Source organism: Chlorocebus sabaeus, chromosome 8 (genome assembly GCF_047675955.1).
Source record: "Chlorocebus sabaeus isolate Y175 chromosome 8, mChlSab1.0.hap1, whole genome shotgun sequence".
NCBI classification, from domain to species: Eukaryota; Metazoa; Chordata; class Mammalia; order Primates; family Cercopithecidae; genus Chlorocebus; species Chlorocebus sabaeus.
In genome coordinates this window covers 54,327,594-54,354,221 of record NC_132911.1, presented here as the reverse complement: position 1 = coordinate 54,354,221, position 26,628 = coordinate 54,327,594, and the positions used below count along the sequence as shown (strand labels likewise).

The following is a 26,628-nucleotide window of genomic DNA, read 5'->3' as shown; positions in this document are numbered from 1 at the left end:
TCTTCAAGTTTTGATATACTATTGAGCTCCATGAATGAATATTTCATTTTAATTATTCTACTTTCAACTCTAGAATTTTCACTTAGTTCTTTTATAAAATTTTATTTGTTGATATTCTCTAGCTAATTAGACATTATCATCATACCATCTTTTAATTATGTAATTTTTTTAAGTGTTTGAATATTTGTACAATAATTGCTTTGAAGTCTAAATCTACATCTATGACCCCTCAATAACAAATTCTATCACTTGATTTTCTTTTGTGTATGGATGACACCTTCTTGTCTCTTTGCATGTTTTACAGTGCTTTTCTGAAAATTGAACATTTTATTTTTCATCAAAAATATATTTATGTTTATTTATTTGTATACCCATTAAAATAACATATTTCAGAAAAATTAGTAATATTTCCTACTCTCACATTTCATAGTATTATTTAAACACTCAAAATATACAGTATTAGAATCCTCATCAATGACACTGCTTTTGAATCATCTAAAAATGAAAACTCAACATTTTAAATAATATATTGTAACAACTCTGAATATTGATTCTGCACTCCAAGCTTGCTGCTGCTGTTGTTGCGTTTCTTACTAACTAGGCTAGATTTATTCAGCAAAGTCTGTTTTCCTGCATGTGCGGACTCAGACGACATATTACTGCTCTTGTGCACAGATTCCTTGGACAAAGTAGTGGGTGCAACTTTTCTAGATTTCCTTTGACTGTTTCTTTCCTTGATTTCATGTTAACTTTCTGGCTGCTCTGCCTCTATTGGTTTCACACCTAGCTGTTAGCTTCCATTAATTGCTAGCTGAGTGTTTTATTATTTTTGACAAGACCCAGGAGCATAATTGTTCCACAGTCTGATTCAATTAAGTTTGGGGCTCCATTTGCAGCAGTAGGGTTCTTTTTCCTTCTTTGAGCTTGCCTTAACCGAAAAGTGCTCTTTACCTGTCCTCTTTCCTGGTTATCTCTCTTCCCACTTATGCTTAGTGTTCTATTATTGGAACGCTAAGCATGTGGGAGTTATTTATACCATACTGCTCAAGGCCATCGCCAAGGACTAATTGCAAAAGTTCAAAAAGATTGACTCTCAGGCACAAATGGGTTAAACTTGTAGCTGGCCTACTACTTTGCCCCCTCTTAACTGCTCACTAACCAAATCTACATTGTTTTCTAAAACACTCTTCGAAATTAGTTCTAAGAATACTATTTCACTTAGGGAGAACTGTGGGGCTCTTTCTCCTTATGGCATGCCTCACTCTTGGCAGAAACTCTGCACCACACATGAGGACAGGGAAGATGTTCTGCTTTTCACAGAGGGGCCCCCCTACTCTACGAGGAGGGTGCTGGATGTAAATGGCAGCATTTGTCCTTTTTAGTTTTCTCCTCCTGGCAAGAAAGCTACACCCTAAAAGTGGGCTGGGTTTGAACAATAGGGTCCAGTATTTTTCATCTGCAATTCCTTGGATAAACCTTTTCTTAACAAGTGTATATTCAGTGGGATAAGGGAGCCTTAATTTTAGCCATGCCTGCCTGAAACAGAGTTCCTGCTGCACAAGCTGAAGGGTTTGGGGGTTGATGAGAGATGCTGGTGGGCATGCCCCTTCTGTGGTTTGAACTGTATTCCTAAGTGGGGAGCAGGGGAGCCACAGAGCCATGTCTTCCTGGCCATACTTATTCAGAATAGGTCTTCTATCACATGGAACTGGACACAGAGGTGGTAGCAGATAGCAGGCTCAAATGTCGCAGATTATTGTTATGCTGATTAAGATTTAGTAGCTTTCCTTGAATAAATGATTCTCTGTTTGATGTATGCCCTTAGGACAATTTTTAGAAACTACACACACACACACACACACACACACGCGCGCGCGCGCGTGCGCGCACACACAAACCTTTTTCCAGTTAAGTAGTTAAATGCTTGTGGAGCGAGTCTGTCTATTGATTTCTTAAAAATGCCATGCTGGGTGTCAAGATCCCTTAATTTTGTAAGTTACAGTAACTTTATTTTTTAAATTTTCTTACAAAATATTTATTCAACCTATTAAATATAATTTTTTTCTAAAATAATGCTTTTGGAGTGGATTTCCCTCAATTCTGCTATTTCCTTATATCTTGTACATCTCCCCTACCAGTCTGCAAACTTTTTGAAGACATGTTTTGTTCATACTCACATTCATGTAGTTTTGGAACATATTAGTTAAAAATACATTAATAAATGGTGTTATGATTAATAAGGTCTTTAGGCTTAAAATATTTAAAATATTTTAATATTAAATTTTTAATTTCTAAATAAAAATGTTAAATATCTAAACATTTTATTGTAGATTAGTTTAATATAATGATTAGTCTTTCACTTTTCATTCTTTATTTTTCATCTCTTAAAGAAAGTAAAATACAGTACCTGCTATGTGGTATATACTTTTATGGGCCCTGTGGGTGTTACAAAGACATGAAAGGCTTGGCTGCTGTTTTTTTAATACTCACAATGTATAGAAAACCAGGAAAGTATAAACAGAAAGACACATGGAACATATTGAAATGCCATGTCAGTGAAGAGAAAATCCTAATGACGTACATACCAGCAGGCAAAGTATAGAGCAACAAGGCAGTGGCAGAAAGCAGACAGCATGCTTTATAGTTGGTGAATAGACAAGTATTTGATGATAAGGGTTAATAGAAGAGTCAGTTGATCATAACACTGTTTCAGCCATGTTGTGATAGGTCTTATAGGCAAGGTAGGGTTTACCTGTCCTACAGTGTAATGGAAAACATTAATGGTTTTGCTGTGTCAAGTGACATGGTGTTACAGACTACATTGTGTCCCCCTACCCCACAAATTCTTATGTTGAACTTCTAGCCCTCAGTGCTTCAGAACGTGACATTCTGGTGGGAAATAGGATCATTGCAGTGTCATTAGTGAAGCTGAAGTCATACTGCAGTAAGGTGGGCCACTAATTCAATGTAACTGATGTTCTAATAAAAAGGAGACGTCTAGACATAAATATGCAAACAAGAAGAGTTTGATGTAAAGATGAACACAGAGATGACAGTGATGCTTTTACTAGTCAGAACACTTAAGAACTGCCAGCAAACCACCAGAAGCTATGAGAGGGGCACAGAGAAGATTCTTGCTTACAACTCTCAGAAGGAAACAACATGGCCAGTATGTTGATTTTGGACCTCTAGTCTCTAGAACTATGAGGACATACATTTCTGTGTTTTTAAGCCACCTACTTACCCAGTGCCACTTTGTTGTGGTAGCCCTAGTAGACTAATGTGCACAATGACAGTCATGGTTGGAAAGTGTGATAATATCCTTTACAATTTACTCCAAAACATTAGAAACTTGACATAATTTATAAATTAGAGAGAAACTTACTGGCGTTAAGGAAACCAGTTCAGTGATAGGAATACCAATCATGGCTAAATGTGACAAATACTTATGTTTCATTCTGGAAGTCTGACATTGTAATTACAAGTGACCCCGATAAGAAATAAAACTAGGAGTTTCTAAGAACTAATTTTAGATATACAGATAATTATCTAAGATGAGCTCAGATTTAAAAAGGTCAATTTAAAGGGACCAAAAGGGCATTTAATAAGCTACAGCAAACAAAATCACAGTGATAAATACTTTCAGAAAGGCTACAATTCAGATTGAAGTGAATTTAAGAAAAATTACCAGAAGGTGATAAAAATGTTTAGAGCAAAAAACAGTGAGAATAAAAGAGATTATCTAGCCTCCAGCAGCGGAAGTCTTGCACAAGGAAAATACTCAGCATCTTGTCCTTTGTTTCTTTTTTCTTTTCTTTCTTTCTATCTTTTTTTTTTTTCTTTGAGGAGTCTTGCTCTATCGCCCAGACTGGAGTGAGGGCGCGATCTCAAATCACCGCAATCTCTGCCTCCTAGGTTCAAGTGATTTTCCTGCCTCAGCCTCCTGAGTAGCTGGGACTACAGGCATGCACCACCACGCTTAGCTAATTTTCGTATTTTTAGTGGACACAGGATTTCCCCATGTTGGCCATGCTGGCTTCAAGCTCCTGACCTCAAGTAATCCACTGGCTTCAGCCTCCCAAAGTGCTGGGTTTCAGGTGTGAGTCATGACACCTGGTCCTGCTTGCTTCTATTTTCTATTCTTACTACTCAGTATCTTTTAGTCTTGTCATATTTCATAAGAAACTTGAGACTCAGGTAGAAGAAAAATCCTTTAAAAATTACCAAGGAGTTTAAATGTTAATTACAAAACTCAGGCTGGAGAACAAACCTTAAGGATGAGATTTCATAGCTCTTTTAGTAATCTTTGAGTTTTCAAAAAAGGTACAGGGATGAAGGTAAGTACTGAAAAATGAACTGCACCATCTAACCAAAAGATTATAAATGGATTTTATTCTTTAGTAGTTAAAAATTTGTGTTGATCAAGAAAATAGTCTTTGAGTTTCATTTTGATGGTTCCAATTCTGACATCATATTTGTTCATTTATTTTTAATTTGTTATTGAAATCTTGTAATTGTGCATATTTTTGGAGTACAATGTAATATTTTAATACATATATAGATTGTATAATGATGAGATCAAGGTATCGAGTGTATCTGTCACTTCAAGCACTAATCATTTCATTGTGATGAGAATATTCAAAATCTTCTCGTTTTCATTTTGCAATATATAATACCTCACTGTTAACTATTCTCACCACACTGTGCAATAAAATACCACAACTTATTCCTTCTAATTATCCCTTTTTAATTCATTCACCAACCTCTCTCCATCCTTACCTCCCCACTCGCCTCGTTCTACTCCCTGCTTCTATGAGATCAACTTTTTTTTTTTTTTTTTTTAAGATTCTACATGGAATGAGATCATGTGTTCTTTTTGTGTATGGCTTATTTCACTTAACAAAATGTTCTTCAGGTTCATCCATGTTGTTGCAAATGGTAAGATTTTATTCTTTTCTACAGCTGAATTATATTCCATTCCATATATACACATATGTGTGTATATATATATATGCATGTGTATACATATATATGTATATACATTTGTGTGTGTATGTATGGAACACACACACACACTACATTTTCTTTCTCCATTCATCCATGGTTGTATACATGGGTTGATTCCATAAATTGGCTTTTGGAAATAGTGCTACAGTAAACATGGGAGGGAAGAAATGTCTTAGACATACCAATTTCATTTCCCTTGGATATATACCCAATGATAGTTCTATTTTTATTTTATTTTTGAGATGGAGTTTTACTCATGTTGTACAGGCTGGAATGCAATGGCACGATCTTGGATCACTGCAACCTCTGCCTCCTGGGTTCAAGTGATTCTCCTGCCTCAGCCTCCTGAGTAGCTGGGATTACAGGCGCCTGCCACCATGCCTGGCTGATTTTATATTTTTAGTAGAGACCGGGTTTCTCCACATTAGTCAGGTTGGTCTCCAACTCTTGGCCTCAAGTGATCCACCCACCTCAGCCTCCCAAAGTGCTGGGATTACAGTGAGCCATTGCACACAGCCTCCATTTTTAATTCTTAAAGGAATCTCCATACTGCTTTCAATTGTAGTTATATGGATTTACAGTCCCATCAATGGTGTGTAGATGTTCCCCTGTCTCTACTTCATCGCCAGCACTTGTTTTCTTTCGAGATTTTTATAATAGACATTCTACTTGGATTGAGAGTGTATCTTATTGTGGTTTTCATTTGCATTTCCCTCATTATGACTGATGAGCACTTTCTAATGTACTTGTTAGCCATTTGTATTTCTTCTCTTGAGAAGTGTCTTTTATGGTCTGATATGGTTTGATGTTTTGTCCCCTCCAAATCTCATATTGAAATTTGAATCAATGTTGGAGGTAGGGCCTGGTGGGAGGTGTTTGGGTCATGGGGGTGAATCCCTTGTGACTGCCTTGGTGCCTTCCCCACAGTAATGAGTGGTAATGACTTCACTGAAGATCAGTTTGTTTAAAAGAGTGTGGCACTTCACCACTCCCTTTTTCTTGTTCTTAGCCTTGCCATGTGACTTGTGGGCTCTTCCTTCACCTTCCACCATGGTGGTAAGCGTCCTGAGGCCCTTGCCAGAAGCAGATGCCAGCACTCTGCTTTGTGTACAACCTGCAGAACTGTAAGTTAAAAAAAAAAAGAAAGAAAGAAAAGAAAAAACACTTTTCTTTATAAATTACCCCATCTCAGGTACCGCTTTATGCCAACACAAATGGGCTAACACAAGGTCTTTTGCCTGTTACTTCATTGGGTCATTTTGTTGTTGTTTTGAGTTGTCTAAATTCCTTATATATTTGGTATGTTAACACCCTGACAGATGTACAGTTTGAAAACAATTTTCCCATTATGTAGGTTATTAGTTTACTTTGTTAATTGTTTCATTTGCTGTGCAAAAGCTTTTAGTTTTATGTAATGCCATCTGTCCACTTTTGCTTTTGCTTTCTGTACTTGTTAGGTTTTAAAAATTCTTGTCTAGCCCCATGTCATGCAGCATTTCCCCTATGGTTTCTTCTAGTAGTTTCATAGTTTTAGATTTTACATTTAAGTGTTTAATTCATTTTGAGTTGAGTTTTGTATCTAGTGAGATGTAAGGGTCTAATCTCATTCTACTGTGTGTGGCTATTCAATTTTCCCAGGATCATTTATTAAGGAGACTGTATTTACCCTAATGTATGTTTGCTGCACCTTTGTTGAAAATATATTGACTGTAGGTGCTTAATTTTATTTTGGACTCCTCATTCTCTTTCACTTGTCTATGTGTCTGATTTTATGCCAATGTCATAGTCTATTGATTACTACAGCCTTGTAGTATATGTTGAAGTTAGGTAGTGTGATGTCTACGCTTTATTTTTATTGCTCAATGTATTTTTGGCTACTTAGGGTCTTTTGTGATTCCATACGAATTTTAGGACTATTTTTTCTACTTCTGTGAAGAATGTTATTGGTGTTTTGATAGAGATTGAATTAAATCAGTAGATTGCTTTGGGGAGTATGGCTGTTTTAACAATATTAATTATTTCAATACATGAGCATGGGCTTTTTTTCCCCATTTGTTTGTGTTTTCTTCAGTTTCTTTTAAGAACGTTGTATAGCTCTAGTGCAGAGACATTTCTCCTCTTTGGTTAAGTTTATTTTAAGGATTTTATTTTGGGGAGTAGCTATTACAAATGAAATTGTTTTCTTGATTTATTTTTAAGATAGTTTGCTATTAATGTATAGCAACACTACTGATTTTTGTATGTTGATATTGTTTCCTACAACTTTACTGACTTTGGTTATTAGTTCCAACAGTTTTTTGTTGTTGTTGTTTGTTTTTTTTTTTTGGTAGAGTCTTTAGGTTTTTCTACATTTTAGATCATGTCATATACAAATATAATCCCTTTGACTTTTTCTTTTCCAATATGTATGCCCTTTATTTATTTTCTTGCTCTGGCTAGAACTTCCAGTATTATGTTCAATAGAGTGGTGAAGTTGAACATCCCTGTCTTGTTCCTAATCTTAGAAGAAAAGTTTCCAGCTTTTCCCGTTTCAGTATAATGTTAGCTGGAGTTTGTCCGATATGGGTTATATTGTGTTGCGATATATTTCTTCTATATCTAATTTGTAGGGAGTTTTTATTATGACGAAATGTTGAATTTTGGTAAATGCTTTTTCTATGTTTGTTGAAATATTTGTATGGTTTTTGTCTTTCTCTCTAAAATTGTGTTGTGTTACATTTATTATTTTATGTATGTCGAACCATCATTGCATTCCTGGGATAAATCCCACTTGATCATGGTGAATGATCTTTTAAATATGCTAGTGAATTTAGTTTGTTAGTATTTTGTTGAGAATTCTTGCATCTATATTAATCAGGGATATTGGCCTGTAGTTCTCTCTTTTTCTTTTCTGTTGGGTCCTTATCTGGTTTTGGAATCAGGATAATGCTTGCGTCATAAAATATATCTGGAAGTATTTCCTCTTCTTGAATTTTTTGAAACAGTTTAAGGAGTATTGCTATTAGTTCTTTTTTACATATTTGGTAGAAATCAGCAGTGCAGTAATCAGAATCTGGGCTTTTCTTTGATAGAAGACTTTATGACTACTATTATTTTCTCACTGGTTATTGGTTTGTTTAGCTATTCTGTTCTTTGAAATGTAATCCTGATAGGTTGTATGTGACCAGGAATTTATTCCTTTTTTCTATGTTCTTGAATTTGTTGGCATACAATTGGTAAAAGTAGTCTCTAATAATATCTGTGATCTTAATAATAATGTTTCATTTTTTTATCTCCGATTTTATTTATTTGGGGTTTTTCTCTTTTTTTTTCTCAGTTAATCTAACCGAGAGTTTGTTAATCTTATCTTTTCAAAAAAAAAAAAAAAAACTATTTGTTTACTTGATCTTATGAATTATTTTAGTCTCTATTTTGTTTATTTAGGTCTCAGCTTTATTAGCTCCCTTCTACTACTAATGTTTGGCTTAGCTTATTCTTGTTTTCCTAGTTCCTTGAGTTATACAATTAGGTTGTTGATTATAAATATTTTCCTCTTTTGATGTTTATTGCTATGAACTTTTCTTATAGAACTGCTTTTGTTATGTTCTATACAGTTCATATGACATGTTTTTGTTATCATTTGTTTCAAGAAATTTTTAAATTTCTCCTTTAATTTTCTCAGTGATCCATTGGTTAAGGTGGAGGATGCTGTTTAATTTTCATGTATTTGTAAAGTCTCTGAAGTTTTCTTTTTTAATTTCTAGTTTTATACTTCTGTGACCAGAAAAGGTACTTGATACTATCTCCGTCTTCTTAAATCTGTTTAGACTTGTTTTGTGGCCTAATATGTAATCTGTCCTGGAGAATGTTCCATATGCAGTTAAGAAAACTTGGAATTCCACAGCAGTAGATAGAATGTTCTGTAAATATGTATTAGGTCCATTTGATCTAGTTTGAGTCTGTTGTTTATTAATGTTCTGTCTAAAAGTATCTGTCTATTGTTGAAAATGTGAACTTGAAGTCTCCTACCATTTTTGTATTTCTATCTAACTCTCCCTTTAGGTCTAGTAATATTTGCTAGGCCTGTCTTGGGTGCATACATATTTATAATTCTTATACATTCTTGTTGAATTAGTTATTTTATTATTATATAATAATATTCTTTGTCTTTTCTGAGTTTTTCACTTAATGTGTATTTTATCTGATATAAGTATGGGTATCTCTGCTTGGTTTTGGTTTCGATTTGTAAGAAATATATTTTTCTGTCCTTTCACTTTCAGTCTGCCTGTGTTTAATGGTGAAGTGCATCTGTTATAGGCAACATATAGTGGGATTTTGTTTTTTATTCTTTTAACTACTCTAAACCTAAATTAGAAAATTTAATCCATTTAACTTCATGTTATAATTTACAGGCAAATAATTACTCCTCAAGTTTGTTAACATTTTTTTGGTTGTTCTGTAGATATTTTCTTTCTTTCTCCTTCTCTCATTGTTTACCTCTCTGGTTTGGTGGTCTTCTGTAATGCTAAATTTTGTTTATTTTCTCTTTCTCATTTGTACATTTACTGAAATTTTGTCTGTGTGTGTGTGTGTGGTTACCATAAGGTTAACATGAAAAGTCTTGTAGGTATAGTAGCCTATTTTAAGCTGATAACAACTTAACTTTGGTCACATAAAAATACTATAGACTTTTTCCCTCTCCCTTTTCATTTGCATTTTGGTTACCATAATTTGTATATTTATCTTCTGTGTGTTCCTTAGTCATTAATTGCAGCTATTGGTGGTTTTGACCTTTTTGAATTTAAACCTACATACGGTGATACTGAAGAATTTACATAGCACAATTGCAGCACTAGGGAATTATGGGTATGGTTATGCATTTACCTATACTGATGAGTGTTGTATTTTCATAATATTAATTACTGTCCTTTTGTTTCCTTTTTCAGCATTTCTTTAAACATTTCTAGTAAGGTCGTTTTAATTGTGATGATTTCTCTCAGTTTTTGCTTGTCTGCAAAGGTCTTTGTTTTGCTATTTCTGAAGAATAGCTTTGCTGGATATAATATTCTTGGCTGTGAGAAATTTTTTGTTTTGTTTGTTTTCTTTTTGTTTGTTTATTATCTTTCAATATTTGTAGTATGTCATCAATTTTTTTTCCTGGCATGCAGAGATTCTGCTGAGAGATACGCTGTCAGTCTAATGGAAATTCCCCTATATGTATCTTGACGTTTATCTCTTGCAGCTTTTGAATTCTTTGTCTTTAACCTTTGACATTTTGTTTATAATGTGCTTTGGAAAGAATATTTTTGGGTTAAAAATCATTGAAAACTTTTGAGCTTCTTAGATATGGATATCCATATCTCCCATAAGACTTGGGAAATTTTCAGCTATTATTTTGTTAAGTAAGTTTACTATACCTTGGTTTTTTTGTGTGTGTGTGTGACACTTGTATAATGTGAATATTTGTTTGCTTAATGAAGTCCCATATATCACATAGGTTTTCTTCATTCTTTTTCATTTTTCTTTCCTTTTTTAAATTTTTCTCTGATTGGGTTATTTCAAAATACCTACTTTTAAGCTCAGAGATTCTTCTTTCTGCCTGATCTAGTGTTGTCAAAGCTCTGTATTATATTTTTATTTCATTTATTAAATTCTTCAGCTCTAACAATTCTGTTTTTTATAATATCTATCTCTTTATTACATTTTTCATTCACATCATAATTGTTTTCCTGATTTCATTGAATTGTTTTTCTAGATCCTCCTATATCTTTCTGAGTTTCCTTGAAATCATTATTTGGAAATCTTTTTCAAGCGTTTTATAAATACCCTTTCATTTATGATCTGTTGCTAGAGACAAAGAACTGTGTTATTTTGTGGTTGTTGTATTTTCTTTCTTTTTTGTTTCTTGTATCCATACATTGATATCTGTGTATCTAGCAGAACAATTGTTTTTTTCCAATTTATGGAGTAACTTTCATAGGAAAAGGCTTTTTCTTGTAAATGGATCCCAGGATGTTGGTTGAGAATGTAGCATTGGCTTTGGTTCTGGGTGAACTCAGTAGCATGTTCTCTGTACAGATGCTTCATTTATAACCTTTGATTGTGATATCTGAGATTATTATAGGCCTAGGCTACAGAAGTTTGTGACTCTGGTGTTGTTCTGCTAGGCGCAAGGGTAGTGGACTAGTCATTGGCAGGACATATGCAGGCATGGAAGTCAAACAGATTTTGTGGCAGGCTCTTCTGAATTGTCAGGGTCACTGCCAGGGCTGTAAGGGGCAGGGGTGGGTGTGTAAATGTTAAACAACTGAACAAGAGTTCTCTCTAGAGAAATGGGTTTACCTCCAGGCAGCTATCAAGCTAGGGGCAGGTACATGTGGGTCCAGGGGTTGCCCCCAATCCTCTCTGCTGAGATGAGGCCAGCTTATGAGGCAGGACTGCCTCTGGCCTGGCTGTTTGTGAGGACAGGTGCATGCAGTTTTGCTGCTATGCAGAACTCTGTTCTGATGTCCAAGCTTGTGCCATGGCTGCTTAGGTCATAGGGGTTGCAGATGCCATGAGGACTCCTGCCCTGGGGATGAGTTGAAACTGTGCAGACTTCCAGCAATTTTTACACTGAACTCAGGGCCTGTAAGGACTAGAAGATCCTCCTCTATCAGTTACCATTGATATCTGGCAGTGATGAAGACCACTGAGTGTCTCCAGCTTATATTTTCCTTGTAGGAAGAATTTTCTCCTGTCTGTGATCTGATCTAGTAGGAAATACAGTGTGGCAGATGCAGGGTACCATACTCCACTCTATTTGGTGTTATGCTGGGCTGGGCTCCCATGCTCCACAGGAATTTTGACGTTACCTTGATGGCCAATATGCTGATGGCACTCTCTTTTGGCATTTCCTTCTAGTGGCTTTGTAAGCTGAGGCAGGGTATTTAGCCAAATTATAACATTTTATTTGTAAAGTGAGAATAGAATTTATAAAACAATTAGCACAAACCTGGCATATGGTAACTACTCAAGAAATATGAGTTATTGCTAATATCACAATCAGCAGCACCACCATCTTTATTTCTATCTCTCTAATCACTTTGTTTTCTTTTTATTTGTTCTTTTAACATATATTTAGTGGTTGCTGTGTATTCTGTACCTTATTTTTGTGGTGGTCTCTGGATATATCTAGAGATAGAGTTATTCATTTCAAAGAGCATAAACTCATTACAAAGAACAGAGAGGCCTTGTAATGTGGAGAATTTATCATTAAGGCTGAAGTAGGTGTTAGAAAAAGGCTTCACTGGAGATTTAATAGTCTGACTGAGGAAAGTAGTACGCAGAGAGATTTATGAAGGTGTCAAGCAAGGAAAAAATCTTTGGGATAAGTAAATCAAGTTTTGGAAATGCAAAGATGTATAACAGCATGTTTGTCCTTGAGGGAATTGAGTTTAAAATCATATGACTGAAGAGAAATTGAAAGTCAAATATGGAGAGACAGGAAGCTCTATAGTTGTCAAATAAGGAGCTTTGATTTGGGTGCTATACTTTTAAACATGGACTATTTTATGGGTTGACGATTTCCTTCCCCCACCATTATGCAGATGTTGAAGCCCTAACTACTTGCACCTTAGAATCTGACCTTATATGGAGATAAGGTTTTTGCGGAACTAATCAACTTAAAATAAAGACATATGTGTGGATTCTAATTTAACATGACACATGTCTTTATAAATAGGGAAATTTGGGTACAGAGAAAGACAAAAATGGAGGGAAGAAGATGTGAAAAGACACAGGGATAAGATGACCATAACCGTATATAAGCCAAGGAAAGAGTCCCAGAACTAATCTTCCCTTCATAGTTCTCAGAAGAAACCAACTCTGCCAACAACTTGATCTCAGACTTCTTGCCTACAAAATTATGATGCAATAAATACAAAGGGTCTTCAAAAAGCTCATGAACAATGTGTATTATGAAAAACCTATGGGACCAAGCACAATGGCTCACAGCTGTAATTCCAACACTTTGGGAAGCTGAAGTTGGAGGATCACTTTATTAAGCCCAGGACTTCAAGACCAGCCTGGGCAACATAATAAGACCCAGTCTCTCCAAAAAAGAAAAACAAACAAACAAACAAACAAAAAAACAAAAAAACCCCAAAACAAAACACTTTAGCTGGTACTGGTGGAATGCACCATTAGCCCTGGCTACTCAGGAGGCTGAAGCAGGAGGACTACCAGAACCCAAGAGTTTGAGGTTACGTTAAACTATGATCATGCCACTGCACTGCAGTCTGGGTGACAGAGCATTTGTCTCTAATTTTTTTTAATCTATTCATAGATTTCAATTTTTTTACACCAAAGTAACTTGCACTAACTTATGATAACATGGGTGAACAAAATCTAGTTTGTGGCATTAAGAAGGATGATGTTTTCTTCAGTTTGAAAATGGCCCCTATCAAAGCAATATGAATTCTACTAAATCTGAAGCAAGAACAAACATCAAATATATGGTGAAACTTGGGTGGAAGAATGGTAACATCACGGATGCTTTATGAACAGCTTATGGGGACAATGCCCAAAGAAATCAGCCGTTTGTGAGTGGACAACTCATTATAAGAAGGGATGAGACAATATTCATGATGAAGTCTGCAGCAGTAGACCATACACAAATTGTGCAGAAAATGTTCATCTTGTTCATACCCTAATGGAAGAGGGTCAATGACTAATATCAGAAACAATAGCCAACACCTCAATGGGTTCAGCTCACTAAATTCTGATGGAAAAATTAAAGGTAAGCAAACTTTCCATTCAGTGGGTATCAAGTCCTTTGTGTCAAGATCAGCTACAGACAAGAGCCGAACTTTCATTGGAAATCTTAAACAAGTGAGGTCAAGATCCTGAAGCATTTACTTAAAGAATTGTAACAGTGGCTTCAGTGTTTCTATCCAGAAGACAAAGCACAACTGAAGCAGTGGCTAAAACGAGGTGGAAGTAGTTTAGTCAATGCCAAAGTGGACCAGTCAAGAGCATGACATCAGTCTTTCGGATGCTCAAGGCATTTTGTTTGTTGACTTTCTGGAGGGTCAAATCATGATATCTTTCTCTCATGAGAGTGATTTGAGAAAGTTAACCAATGCTGTAGCAGAAAATACCCAAGAAATCTTCACCAAAGAGCCCTTCTTCACCATGACAATGCTCCTGTTCATTCCTCTCATCAAATAAGGGCAATTTTGTAAGTGTTTCGAGGGAAATCATTAGGCATCCACCTTACAACCCTGATTTGACTCCTTCTGACTTCTTTTTTTCTTTTCTAATTAAAAAAAAAAAAAAAAGACACTCATTTTTCTTCACTTAGTAATGTTAAAAAGAGTGCATTGACATGGTTCTATTCTCAGGATCCTCGGGTCTTTATGGATGAACTAAATGACTGGTATCTGGTATCATCATTTACAAAAGTGTGTTAAACTTGATGGAACTTATGTTGAGAAATAGAGCTGATATTTTTGTTGTTATCTTTTAATTCCATTTTTCCACACACTTTTTGATGTCCCCTTGTATCTGCTCCTTAAGCTAACTAGTTGGTGGATCATTGTTACTATAGACCTAGCAACTTACCAAAGAATAAGCACATTAGGGATGTTTTATTTCTACTCCAGTTTTAAATGATCAAACAATATCTACTTACCTATTACAATAGTTTCACATTTTATGCATCTCGTATCAGGTCTGTATTACTTCTGTGCATGAGAGATTTTAATACATTTTAATAGGGATTATTTAGTGTTTTCCACTGTTTTTCTTTAATTACAAAATAGATAAAGTCTTTATCTGGCTATTTTATTGATCAAGGCTTTTGAGATTATAATTGTTTAGCAGTTACCCTAATTTGAGGACAAATGGGATAGCCATTGATATAATTCTTAATAGTCGACAAAGTTTTCACAGTTTGCAAAGTTGTACTTATACATTCTATCATGCATAATGACTACCACAAGATGAAAATATTCTCATCACTATAGTGTTACGACTTTGACATATAAGAAAGTTGAGCTCACAGGGATGGCTGAGAAGCCCCAGGTCACAATGAGAAGAGGACTTGACATCTATTTTACATTCTTTTTATGTTTTGTTTTCTTTTCTTTTGTTTGTTTGTTTGAGACGGACTCTTACTCTACAACTTAGGCTGAAGTGCAGTGGCACGATCTCGGCTCATGGTAACATCTGCCACCTGAGTTTAAGGGATTCTCCTGCCTTAGCTTCCCAAGTAGCTTAGTTTACAGGTATGCACCACCATGCTCGGCTAATTTTTGTATTTTTAGTAGAGATGGGGTTTCATCAGGTTGGCCAGGATGGTCTCGATCTTTTGATCTCAGGTGATCTACATGCCTTGGCCTCCCAAAGTACTGAGATTACAGGTGTGAACCACCATACCTGGGCTATTTTACATTCACTTTACAGTTTCTGCTCCTCCCTCCATACCATGCTGCTACTTATTTAACTATCAAACTTAACAAAGCAGAAGAAATCAAAGAATCTATAGTCTGGTGATCTGTCCCAAATCAAGGAATTGTGAGACACTGAAAACTCCAGATCAGAGTGCTTTCAGGAGTGTGAGAGAAACCCCAAACATGATTTGGTCTGTTGACTTCTTAGGCCATTTGGAAGAGAGAGAACAATCTCATTGACCCCAAGAATGAAACATGTTTATTGCTGCATACACATGCACTGAGACTATTCCTAGACACTTGAGAGTTGTAATTGCTCTGATCTAACCAAGAAAACATAATAAAACTTTTGTTGCAAGAAAGAAAATGGGAAAAATGTAAAAATGGCATTTACTTGTATTAACATGAATCATACTTTAAAGTGTACAATAAAATTTTTCTAATGAAAATTACTCCTAGCTTTGAGAATGTCTGTCTATCCCTTTCCCTCTGTGAATTACAATCTAGCATCTATTCTGTGATCGCCAAGCATATTTGAGACTGCAAGTTTTTCTTAACCATGAATGTCTTGATGCTTAACTAACCGTTATGCGGTCTTACATTGGCAAAGAGTTGGTAAATATTCTTATATTTGTGGATGCGGTAGATATTCAGGATGGAGCCCATGAGAATGTCTGCTGTGCCAATAGAGCTATGTTCAGAGCAGCTAAATTTTATATTAAAATTTAAAGTAACCATAGTCCTCCTGAATGAAACAGAAAACTAAGCATGCTCAACCTAGAATTTAAAAATATATATGCTTCAGGTAGGACATTCACAGACTTTTGGAATCAGGGATATGGTTTTGAAGCTCATGACTTATATTTTAGAGTGCTGTGAAACACAAATATGAATAACAGAAGGATCTAAGGTAGGATTTTGTAGGCCTGCCTTGATACTTTGAGCCTGTTAACGCAGTGAAAAAAAGAGTTTCCCCACTTACTAAAATACTTACCAGATATTGTTTGGATATTTGTCGCCTCTTAAATCTCATGTTGAATTGTAATCCCCATTGTTGGCAGTGGGGCCTGGTGGGAGGTGTTTGGGACATGGGAGTGGATTTCTTATGACTTGGTGCTGTCCTCGTGATAGTGAGTGGTACTCTCAAGATCTACGTGTTTTAAACTGTGGGTACTCCCCTTCCCACTACTCTCTGTCTCTTGCTCCTGCATGTCTGCTTCCACTTCACTTTCTGCTATGAGTAAAAGCTCCCTGAACCTCCCCAGAAGCCAAGCCGATGCCAGCAACCTGCTTGTATAGCCTGAAGAACCATGAGCCAATTAAACCTCTTTTCTTTATAAATCACCCTGTCTCAGGTATTTCTTTATAGCAATGCAAGAATGGCCTAATATATTCCCCTTCCCCTAAAACACCAGCTCAATGACACAAAGGTCTATTCCTCATTCTTCTATGGTTATCTCAATGAAGTAAAAGGAGATATCAGGGGATATACCAATTATTCCTATCCTAAATCATATGTTCATTCTTGCACCATGTATTTGATTTTTTCATAAAATGACAAGAAGAAACTTATTAGAGTTTTAAACTCTAGTTTAACATTCTAGAACATGTAATCTGTGTGTATGTCCATGGCACACTAAAAAAATCATAATAATTAATTACCCTGAGACCTGGCCCACACACAAATGCCTTAAATGCATCATATTTGCTCTTAGAGTAGGCCCAAAAAGTGTTGTGTTAAAACTGGTGAGTTCTGTATCCCTGAAGATGTTTAAAAACGGTTAAACAATGGGTAAAATTGTTTGATGTAGCAAACAGACATTTGCATTTTAAAATCCCTTCAAATTCGGAGAGTTTTAATTTCTAAGATGGATACAGTATAGGTGGAAAGAAAGATGAGAGGAACTTTAAAAATCAAATTGATCTAGATAATCTTTAGTAAAATAAGGAAAAGTTACTCCATAATTAAATTATTCAAAAATATCTGTAAATTCAGAAACCCTACACTTGCATCAAATCCTAACTAAGCATATATAATTGCAATTTTTTATGAACCTGAAATGTCAGATAATATTATCACGTAATTTTTGGTCAGACTGTTAAAATATTAGAATATAATTAATTTTCACAGAGGTCTTTTAAATATGTATTAAGATAATTCAGGACTCATTTACCCAAACATATACCATTAGCTGTCAATTTATTCTTAAATATTTTATAGACGTATTTTTTTTGTTCAACAGTTTACTAATTCTGATATGTAACTAACTCTCAGAAGTTAAATTTATTTATTTTGTGTCAATATTTAAAAAACTATTTCAAAACCTTAATAGAAATAATAGACAAACTCATAGATCTCAACAGACATGCTCTGTAAGTCCTGCATGAATCAAAGAAAATTTCATGATTTCTATGCAATGCTATTCTAATAAATACATTATTTATTTTCTGTAAGCACATAAATAAGTAAAAGGTAGTATATGTGCTTATATTTTCTATGTTTATTTGCATGCTTATATTTTCCTTAAATAGATAATATGGTAATATAAATAGATAATATGTGATAATAGATAATTATATAGTAATAACATGATAATACATAAGTGATATAGATATGGCTATACAAACAAAGTAATGGAAAGATACAGGGTAGATAATGACTACCCACTCCTACACCTCACAAGTTGGAATGTGTACATATTTGGGGGGTTCACATCAGTACATAAGCTTCCATAAAAAGCTACAGAATAAATACAATACATTTTCTGTTTTTTTCTTTTTTTTCTTTTTTCTTTTTTTTTTTTTTTTTTTGAGACGGAGTCTTGCTCTATCCCCCAAGCTGGAGTGCAGTGGCCGGACCTCGGCTCACTGCAAGCTCCGCCTCCCGGGGTCACGCCGTTCTCCTGCCTCAGCCTCCTGAGTAGCTGGGACTACAGGCGCCCGCCACGACGCCCGTCTAATTTTTTGTATTTTTAGTAGAGACGGGGTTTCACCGTGGTCTCGATCTCCTGACCTTGTGATCCGCCCGCCTCGGCCTCCCAAAGTGCTGGGATTACAGGCGTGAGCCACTGGGACGGCCTTTTTTTTTTTTTTTTTTTTTTTTTTTTTTTGAGATGGATTCTCACTCTTTCACCCAGGCTGGAGTGCAGTGGCACAATCTTGGCTCACGGCAACCTCCACTTCCCAGGTTCAAGTGGTTCTCCTTCTTCAGCCTCCTAAGTAGTTGGAATTACAGGTGCACACCACCATGCCCAGCTAATTTTTGTATTTTGGTAGAGACGAGGTTTCACTATGTTGACCAGGCTCATCTTGAACTCCTGACCTCAAGTGACTCACCCACCTGTGCCTCCCAAAGTCCTGGGATTACAGGTGTGAGCCACCACGCCTGGTCTAGAATGCATCTTCTTAGAGCATCAGCTTTATTCAAAGCTTTATATAAGACATTTTCTTTTTGATAATCCAAATAAAAATATTGATAAGACAGAAAATGTGGAAAAATACATTAAAAATTACCTCTAGGTTTCAAAAACGTATTTCCACCAGAAGTGATTCCAGATATGCTCCTAAATATCTCAGGGTGTATCCATTCCCTTTCTTCTGATAGTTGGGTTACTGCTTTGGAAAATCAGAGGAAAAGTGTTCTGTAACTCCTCTTTGTAAAGGCTCTGCTGCTTTAGCTCCTGATAATTATCAAACATAACTTCTTTTTCATCACTGTAATTTTTTTTTTAAATAAAGATGTGAACCAGATTTCAAGTCACCATTCATTTAACTGTAACAATCCTTTTAAGAAAGAAGAGTTTAGGTTAGAAAATTACTGTGTGGATCTGCATAATGAATGTGGTGGCTTTAGAGCTTCTGGATGTGAGTGCTCTGGGGATGTGTTAAGCAAGCTATGAACATTTGTGTTGTTTGATGACAATTATATCTCCAGATGTATTTTCATGCCCAACACTAGGGAAATAACTTATTTTCTCCTTTATCTTATCTTAAATAGAGTTTTAGCAACCAGAAAGATGGAAGGTGCCTTTGTTGTAGTCTAATCATCTGGGGATCTTTTCTCATATATATATATATGCACACACACACATATATATATATTTGCTTTTTTATATATACATATATATGTATGCATAAGAATATATGTGTATATATACACATATATTGTATTATATATGTAGATTATGTATTATATATGTGTAGATGTATTTTATATATATGTATTATATATATGTAGATATGTGTGTGTATCTGTCTATCTATCTATCATCTATTTATCATCTATGTATCTATCTATCTATCTGGTGATCCATCGAGAGGAAGGAGGGCTCCAGTTAGGAGGCAGCATTTCATTTTACAGATGGGAAAAGTGAGGTTCAGAGAGAGTGAGCTGCCCAGAGTTTCACGGATTAACTGGCAGTGAGAGTCCCAATCTAGATTTGTCCTACCTGTTGCTGGCCTCCAGGGCTTTGGGGATGAGCTGACCTGGGTGTAGGTTAATGACCAGATTCTCACTCCTGAACAGGCTTCTTAACAGCCAGAAGGTTCAAGAACATTGGAGGCTTGAGGGAAGGGAAGACAAAAGTTCTTTTATGTATTTATTTATTAAATATGAAATATTTCATGAATCTGCATTTCATCCTTGCCTAGGAGCCATGCTAATCTTCACTGTATCTTTACAATATTAGTATCTGTGTTGCAAAATGAGCATGAAAGCAAAGGTTCTTAAGAGTACATACATACATGCTCTGTATATATGTATGCTGCAATTTGAATGCGTCCCCTCCAAAATTCCAGTGTTGCCAATACGATGGTAGTAAGACGTGGGGCCTTTATGAAGTAATTAGGCCGTGAAAACACCTCCTCTGTTAATGGAACCAAGTCCCTTACAACATATGCCTCACATAGCAGCATGCAGCCAGCTTGCTCTTCTGTCTTCTGCCAAGCGAGGATGCAGCAAGAAGGTCCTCACTAACCAAATGCTGGGATTTTCATCTTGGATTTCCCAGCTTCCAGAACTGTGAGAAATAAATTTCTGCTCTTTAGAAATTACCATATCTCAGACATTTAATTGAAGCATTTCAAATGAACAAAGACACACACACATATACATAATTTTAAAATTTACCAAGAATTAATACTAAGTAATATCAGTAATAGTAATCCATAAAACATGAGAATAAGTAGGATGACTTTAGAATGAACAGAAATAACATGTTAGATAGATGCCTGATATGATCACATGACATCCATTTCCCTTCTCTGACAATATTTTTTAAAATAAACTTTTAAGATAATGATAAAGGCCCTCCCTAATTGATTAGTAGTGATGACAAGAATTCACACTTTAACTCATAACCAAGCATATCCACTTCTTCTTGCCTTTATTTTCAACAACTCTGAGGCACATGGGTTAAATAATGTCCCTTCCAAGCCACAGGTATATATAGGTGTGGTACATAAAAGAAGGCGGAGCCTCAGCCTAAATTCCCCATCACTCCAGAAGTGAGGTTTAGTGTTTGCAGTGAGAACCTCAAGACTGTGAGCAGATGACCTGAGACTGGTATGTTAATGCTGGGCAGTGGGATCCTTATTGCTTCCCAAGTTCTACCTGCATCCTCTGAGGCACATCCAAGTTGAGAAGAGGAATTACTGCTTAATTTTAAAGTTCATTATCATCCCATCTAGTACGAATCATTAACCCTGCTCATCAATATAGTTCTAACTTAGTTCATGTTGGCACACTATGAAAACTGTTTTTGCAACTTCCTCTTCACATTGGGAAATCACCTTAGTCTTCTCTTCATGAAAATTAAAGTCTGTTCACATAAACCTAAAAGCAATACTTAAGGCCTTGAAGAAGCTTCATAGACGCTGAATGTCTGCCCACTGGGCCATCAGACACCACCCACCTAAATGATTGCTCCTTACTCCAGCCCCTAAACAGATTCATAGAAATATTGCATAGTTTCATCTTTGTCACTGTGGCAGGCTAGAGACTAAACTTCAACAGAATATTGCCACACATTAAAAAATATTGTTTTTCCTCCATTTACCTGGAACCATTCTGTCACTTCACCTAGTAACATTCAGTCTGAACTTGTCTTTCTCAAAGTCTCTCTCTGATGGCAAGCCATTGCCATTCACACTCTCTGTTCTTCTTTCTATATATTTGACCTTAAATGTAATGTAGGTTCACATAAATCAGTAGTTAGAGAGGAAAAAAAATTTTAATGAATCACAATATTTCAAAACACTTTGTAAAATTAAAAACACAAAACAAATGTAAACATTAACTCTGGAAGTATAAGTGTATCAGAACTTTTTACTCTGCCACTAGCCTTTATCCAGACTGAGAGGAAATTGTCTTTCTTTTTTTTTTTTTTTTTTTTTTTTTTTTTTTTTTTTTGAGACGGAGTCTGGCTCTGTCGCCCAGGCTGGAGTGCAGTGGCCGGATCTCAGCTCACTGCAAGCTCCGCCTCCTGGATTCGGGCCATTCTCCTGCCTCAGCCTCCCGAGTAGCTGGGACTACAGGCACCCGCCACCTCGCCCGGCTAGTTTTTTGTATTTTTTTAGTAGAGACGGGGTTTCACCGTGTTAGCCAGGATGGTCTCGATCTCCTGACCTCGTGATCCGCCTGTCTCGGCCTCCCAAAGTGCTGGGATTACAGGCTTGAGCCACCGCGCCCGGCCTGTCTTTCTACTTACTCTAACTTCCCAAGGAAAGAGAAGACTATCCTATGATCTCATCAACTCCCTAACGGCTTTTTACAGTGGACTCTGTTTGAATTTATCCAGGTTTAATTACATCTAGATTACCTTTCTTCTATTTATCACCCTTCATTGCTAGGGAAAAAAAAACAGAAAAATATAAATCATCACCTTGAGATTAAAAAATATGAAATTGGAATATGAATCTCTCATGGGAAATACCTCTATTTTGGAAACTGGTAAATCAAAATTACTTAAGCATAAATTTCTTTTCTTTGTTTGAGCATTATGTTATATAAACTTGTTTTCTTTGTTTAAACATTATGCTATAAAGCACTTATGGGTGAGGGAACATGGCCAACACGAAGAACTGAAGTGCTGCTTAACTATGGGCTGAGACAATGTCAGGGAGGATGGAGCTCGCCTGGGCTCCAGGACCCTCTGTGCTTCTTGTTTCCTGCTTTTCCTGCTAATCATAGAGGAGAGCTCTCTTGCTACAAAATTGTTTTTTTACATAATATATAAAATCTTGCGACAGGTTTAGTTTGTTCTAAGAAGTCACAAAGCAAAAGTAGAGTTCAGGATTCAGGATGGTTCATAAAATTTAAATTATTTCAAATGTAACTAAAGAGACTTACTAGAATTTTAAATTATTTAGCTAAGTAAATCTCATTTATTCCACAAACATTATTAAGGAGAAATTGTGAATTCCGATATTCAGAAAAGCAATTCAGCCTGTTGTCACTTTCTACTGAAATTAAAAATACAAAACCAACTTCCTAAAAGAACAGTGCTTGGAATCCTTGCGAAAGTAAACAATATGCAAAGCCTTGTCTGTATTTCAGGAGCAAAAATAGTATTTCCTTTTTGGTTCATTTACTTCCTTCAAATGGGAATATCTAAGCATGTCTCATTGCAAAAGTCTAACAGGCATATTAATGAGCTCTCTTCGCAAATACCAAGAGAGTCTGTAGTATATCTTTCCATTAACCCCAATAATTTTAGCATTAACTGTTCTTACAAATATTCCTACAACTTCCTGCCCATTGCAGAAGCCAAAAGATTATAATTACTTAGTGAATTTTCAGATGTGATGGAGCTCAAAGGTTGTTCTTATATCAGAAAGGATAATTGGGGTTTTTAACTTGCTGCTGTTCTAACTGCTGAGCATACTATCAAATTGAGACCAAGGTCTGGAAAGATAATGGTAGATTTACCTACCCCCAAATCTTTAACTCTCCCCTGTTCCCTGAAATAAATGAAACAACAGCATAAGCAGTATAAACCTAGTGAATAATTAAAGGAACAAACAAAACTAGGAAGAACATCTATAACAATATTAATGAAGTATCCTCACAAACCTAAAATATTTGGAAGCCTGAACCACACACTGCAACAATCCTTGGTGATATTAGCAGTGACTCTAGGAGAAAGTGGAGCAGGAAAATCAGAAATTATTCTGATACCCCTGATATTAGGATAAATTCCACTGTCAACTGGTCCTCATTTACAGCTGAGTAATTGGATTATGGGGGCAGTTTCCATCATGCTGTTCTCATGGATAGTAAGTGAATTCTCACAAGATATGATGGTTTTATAAATGGTAGTTTTTCTAGCGTTTGCACACACTTTCTTTCCTGCTGCTTTGTGAACAAGGTGCCTGCTTCCATGATTGTAAGTTTCCTGAGACTTCTCCAGTCATACAGAACTGTGAGACAATTAAACCTTCTTTGTTTATAAATTACCAAGTCTTGGGTAGTATCTTTATAGCAGTGTGAGAATGAACTAAATCATCCAGTCTTCCACTGATGGGCATCTAGGTTGACTCCTTGTCTCTGCTATTCTGAATGGTGCTGTGATGAACATAGATATGCAAATGTTTCTATGGTAGAACAATTTATATTCCTTCGGGTATGTACTCAGTAATGTGATTGCAGGGTTGAATGGTAGTTTTGTTTTAAGTTCCTTCAGAAATTGCTAAGCTGGTTTCCACAGTGGCTGAACTAATTTACATTCCTACAAGCTGTATATAGCGTTCCCCTTTCTCACAACTTCTCTAGCATCTGTTATTTTTTGACTTTTTAATAATCGCCGTTGTGACTGGTGTGAGATGGTATCTCATTGTGGTTTTGATTTGCATTTTTCTAATGATAATAATGTTGAGCATTTTTTATATGCTTGTTGTTCATGTGCATTTCTTCTTTTGAGAAGTGTCTGTCCATGAACATTGCTCATCTTTTAATGGGATTGTTTGTTTTCTTCTTGCAAATTTAAGTTCCTTGTAGACTTTGGATATCAGAATTTCGTAAGAAGCACACTTTGCAATTTTTTTTTCCATTCTGTAGGTTGCCTGTTTACTCTTTTGATAGTTTTATTAGCTGTGCAAAGCTCTTCAGCTTAATTAGGTCCCACTTGTCAATGTTTGTTTATGTTGCAGTTGCTTTTTGAGTCTTTGTCATGATGTTTGCCAGAAATAATGTCCAGAATGATATATCCTAGGTCTTCTTCTAGGATTTTTATAGTTTTAGGTTTTACATTTAAGTCTTTAATCCATCTTAAGTTGATTTTTGTATATGGTGTAAAGAAGGGGTCCAGTTTTAATCTCATGCATATGGCTAGTCAGTCATTCCAACATCATTTATTGAATAGTGAGTTCTTTTCCCATTTCTTGTTATTGCCAGCTTTCACAAAGATGAGATGGTTGTTGATGTATGACTTAATCTCTGGGTTCTTTAATCTGTTCTATTGGCCTATGTATCTACTTTTGTACCAGTATTATGTTATTTTGCTTACAGTAGCCTTGTAGTATAGTTAGAAGTCAAGCTGTAGTAGAAGTAGTAGAAGTAATCCCTCCAGTTTTGTTCTTTTTGCTTGGGTTGCTTTGGTTATTTGGGTTCATTTTGGGTTTCATATGAATTTTAGACATTTTTCTAATTCTGTGAAAAATCTCATTGGTAGTATGATAGGGATAGCATTGAATCTAGAAACTGCTCTGGGCAGTAGGGCCATTTTAATAATATTGATTCTTCCTATCCATGTGGCTCAACAATTTTAATCAGGATATGATCTCATGATGTGTCTCACCTTGAAAATAAAAAGTTGCATCTTTCTTGTAATAGGCAAAGAATCCATGACTGTTTAAGTAGTAAAGAGTAGCCAGAGTGCCCAGAGTTTCATCTCTAAATATCATTTTTTATAGAAATAGATAATTTCAGGGCAAGTAATATATAACCTTTAAAATCTCTTATAAAAAAGATAAAACACTACCAAACACTATTAAGATCTATTATATAGACTCAGGAGACAATATGAAGAAGTTCCTATTGGCCAAATTTGAGATTATTTTAGCATCAGTGAGAATCTTTAAAGTGATGGAGCAAATATGTTTAAAACTATGAATTTAAATGGGTACTAAAATAAAATCCCTTTATGCCTTCTTTGAGGTAGAGTTTGGGGAAAAGTCATTATATTGAAAGTAGAGATAAATAATTGAGCATTTTTTCCTGTCTTTTCTATAAGGTCTGTCCTTCAAGTTACCTGAACAGTTGGTAAGATCATGTTTTCCATTAAATGTATGCTAGGGAATAAGTGAATGTCACTTCAACATGCTAATGAAATAAGAAATCTAATCAACGATCAGCAATGACGGCCAAATTCATGAAAAGAGAGAAAGTTAACACACGGCGTCTGATAGACTTACATGACATCGCCAATAAAGTATTCTTGCCAAAGGTATTGGAACCCAAATTTTATCAACCTTAGAGCTCCAGTTACAAATCAGCAGGAAATATAGAGAGAGTAGAGGATCATGTTAACCTACTCCATTGAAAAGCAATTGAAAACAAATCCTGACTGGGAGAAACACCATCAGACAAAGGTTCTGTTTCTTTCAAGAAACGAACTGGAAGAAAAAAGAAATGAAGGTAATAAAATAAAGAGTGAGGAAAGAGAGATTTAGTGTATGATTCTTAATGTTTACTAGATTTCTGATTTTAATAAATTATTACAAAATAATCCGTAACAATTGGGGAAATTCAAATACTAAGTACTTGTTTGTATTCAAGCAATATTTGTGATATGGTATTGCTGTAAACCAAAAAGTTATTTTTTAGATACACACACTGAACTACTTAAAGAGGAAGTTTTTTGATATCTAGGATTTGCTTCCAAATAACCCAGAGAAAGTAGTGGAGAAATGAATGGGGCGGGGTCTAGAAGAAACAAAACTAACAGCATATTGACATTTGTTGAAGTTGTGTAATGTCTACATTTCAGTTCATTATATTATTTTATATCTGTATATATACATATATATTTTTAAATTTATAATTAAAAAGTTTCTGTAAACATTCAGAGCTTTTTATCACCTGTAAAATTTAAATGTATAAAAATAATGCACCTGAATCACACCTTGGAAGGAGAAGGTTTGAGAGCTTAGTCACTAAGACATTAATTAGAAATAAATATTAAGAAATGTTTGTCTACATTCAGTTATGGTC

At 35.5% G+C, this 26,628-nt stretch overlaps 1 protein-coding gene and 1 non-coding gene across 4 annotated transcripts in view; both read right to left on the bottom strand.

The window, feature by feature from the left end:
* Positions 1-26,628, bottom strand: part of SNTG1 (syntrophin gamma 1) — a 906,932-nt gene that overhangs the window by 548,428 nt on the left and 331,876 nt on the right. The window lies entirely within an intron of this gene.
* LOC119625016 (U6 spliceosomal RNA) lies at positions 20,025-20,130 on the bottom strand. The gene has a single exon (XR_005241165.1). It is a non-coding gene; the product is annotated as a U6 spliceosomal RNA (small nuclear RNA).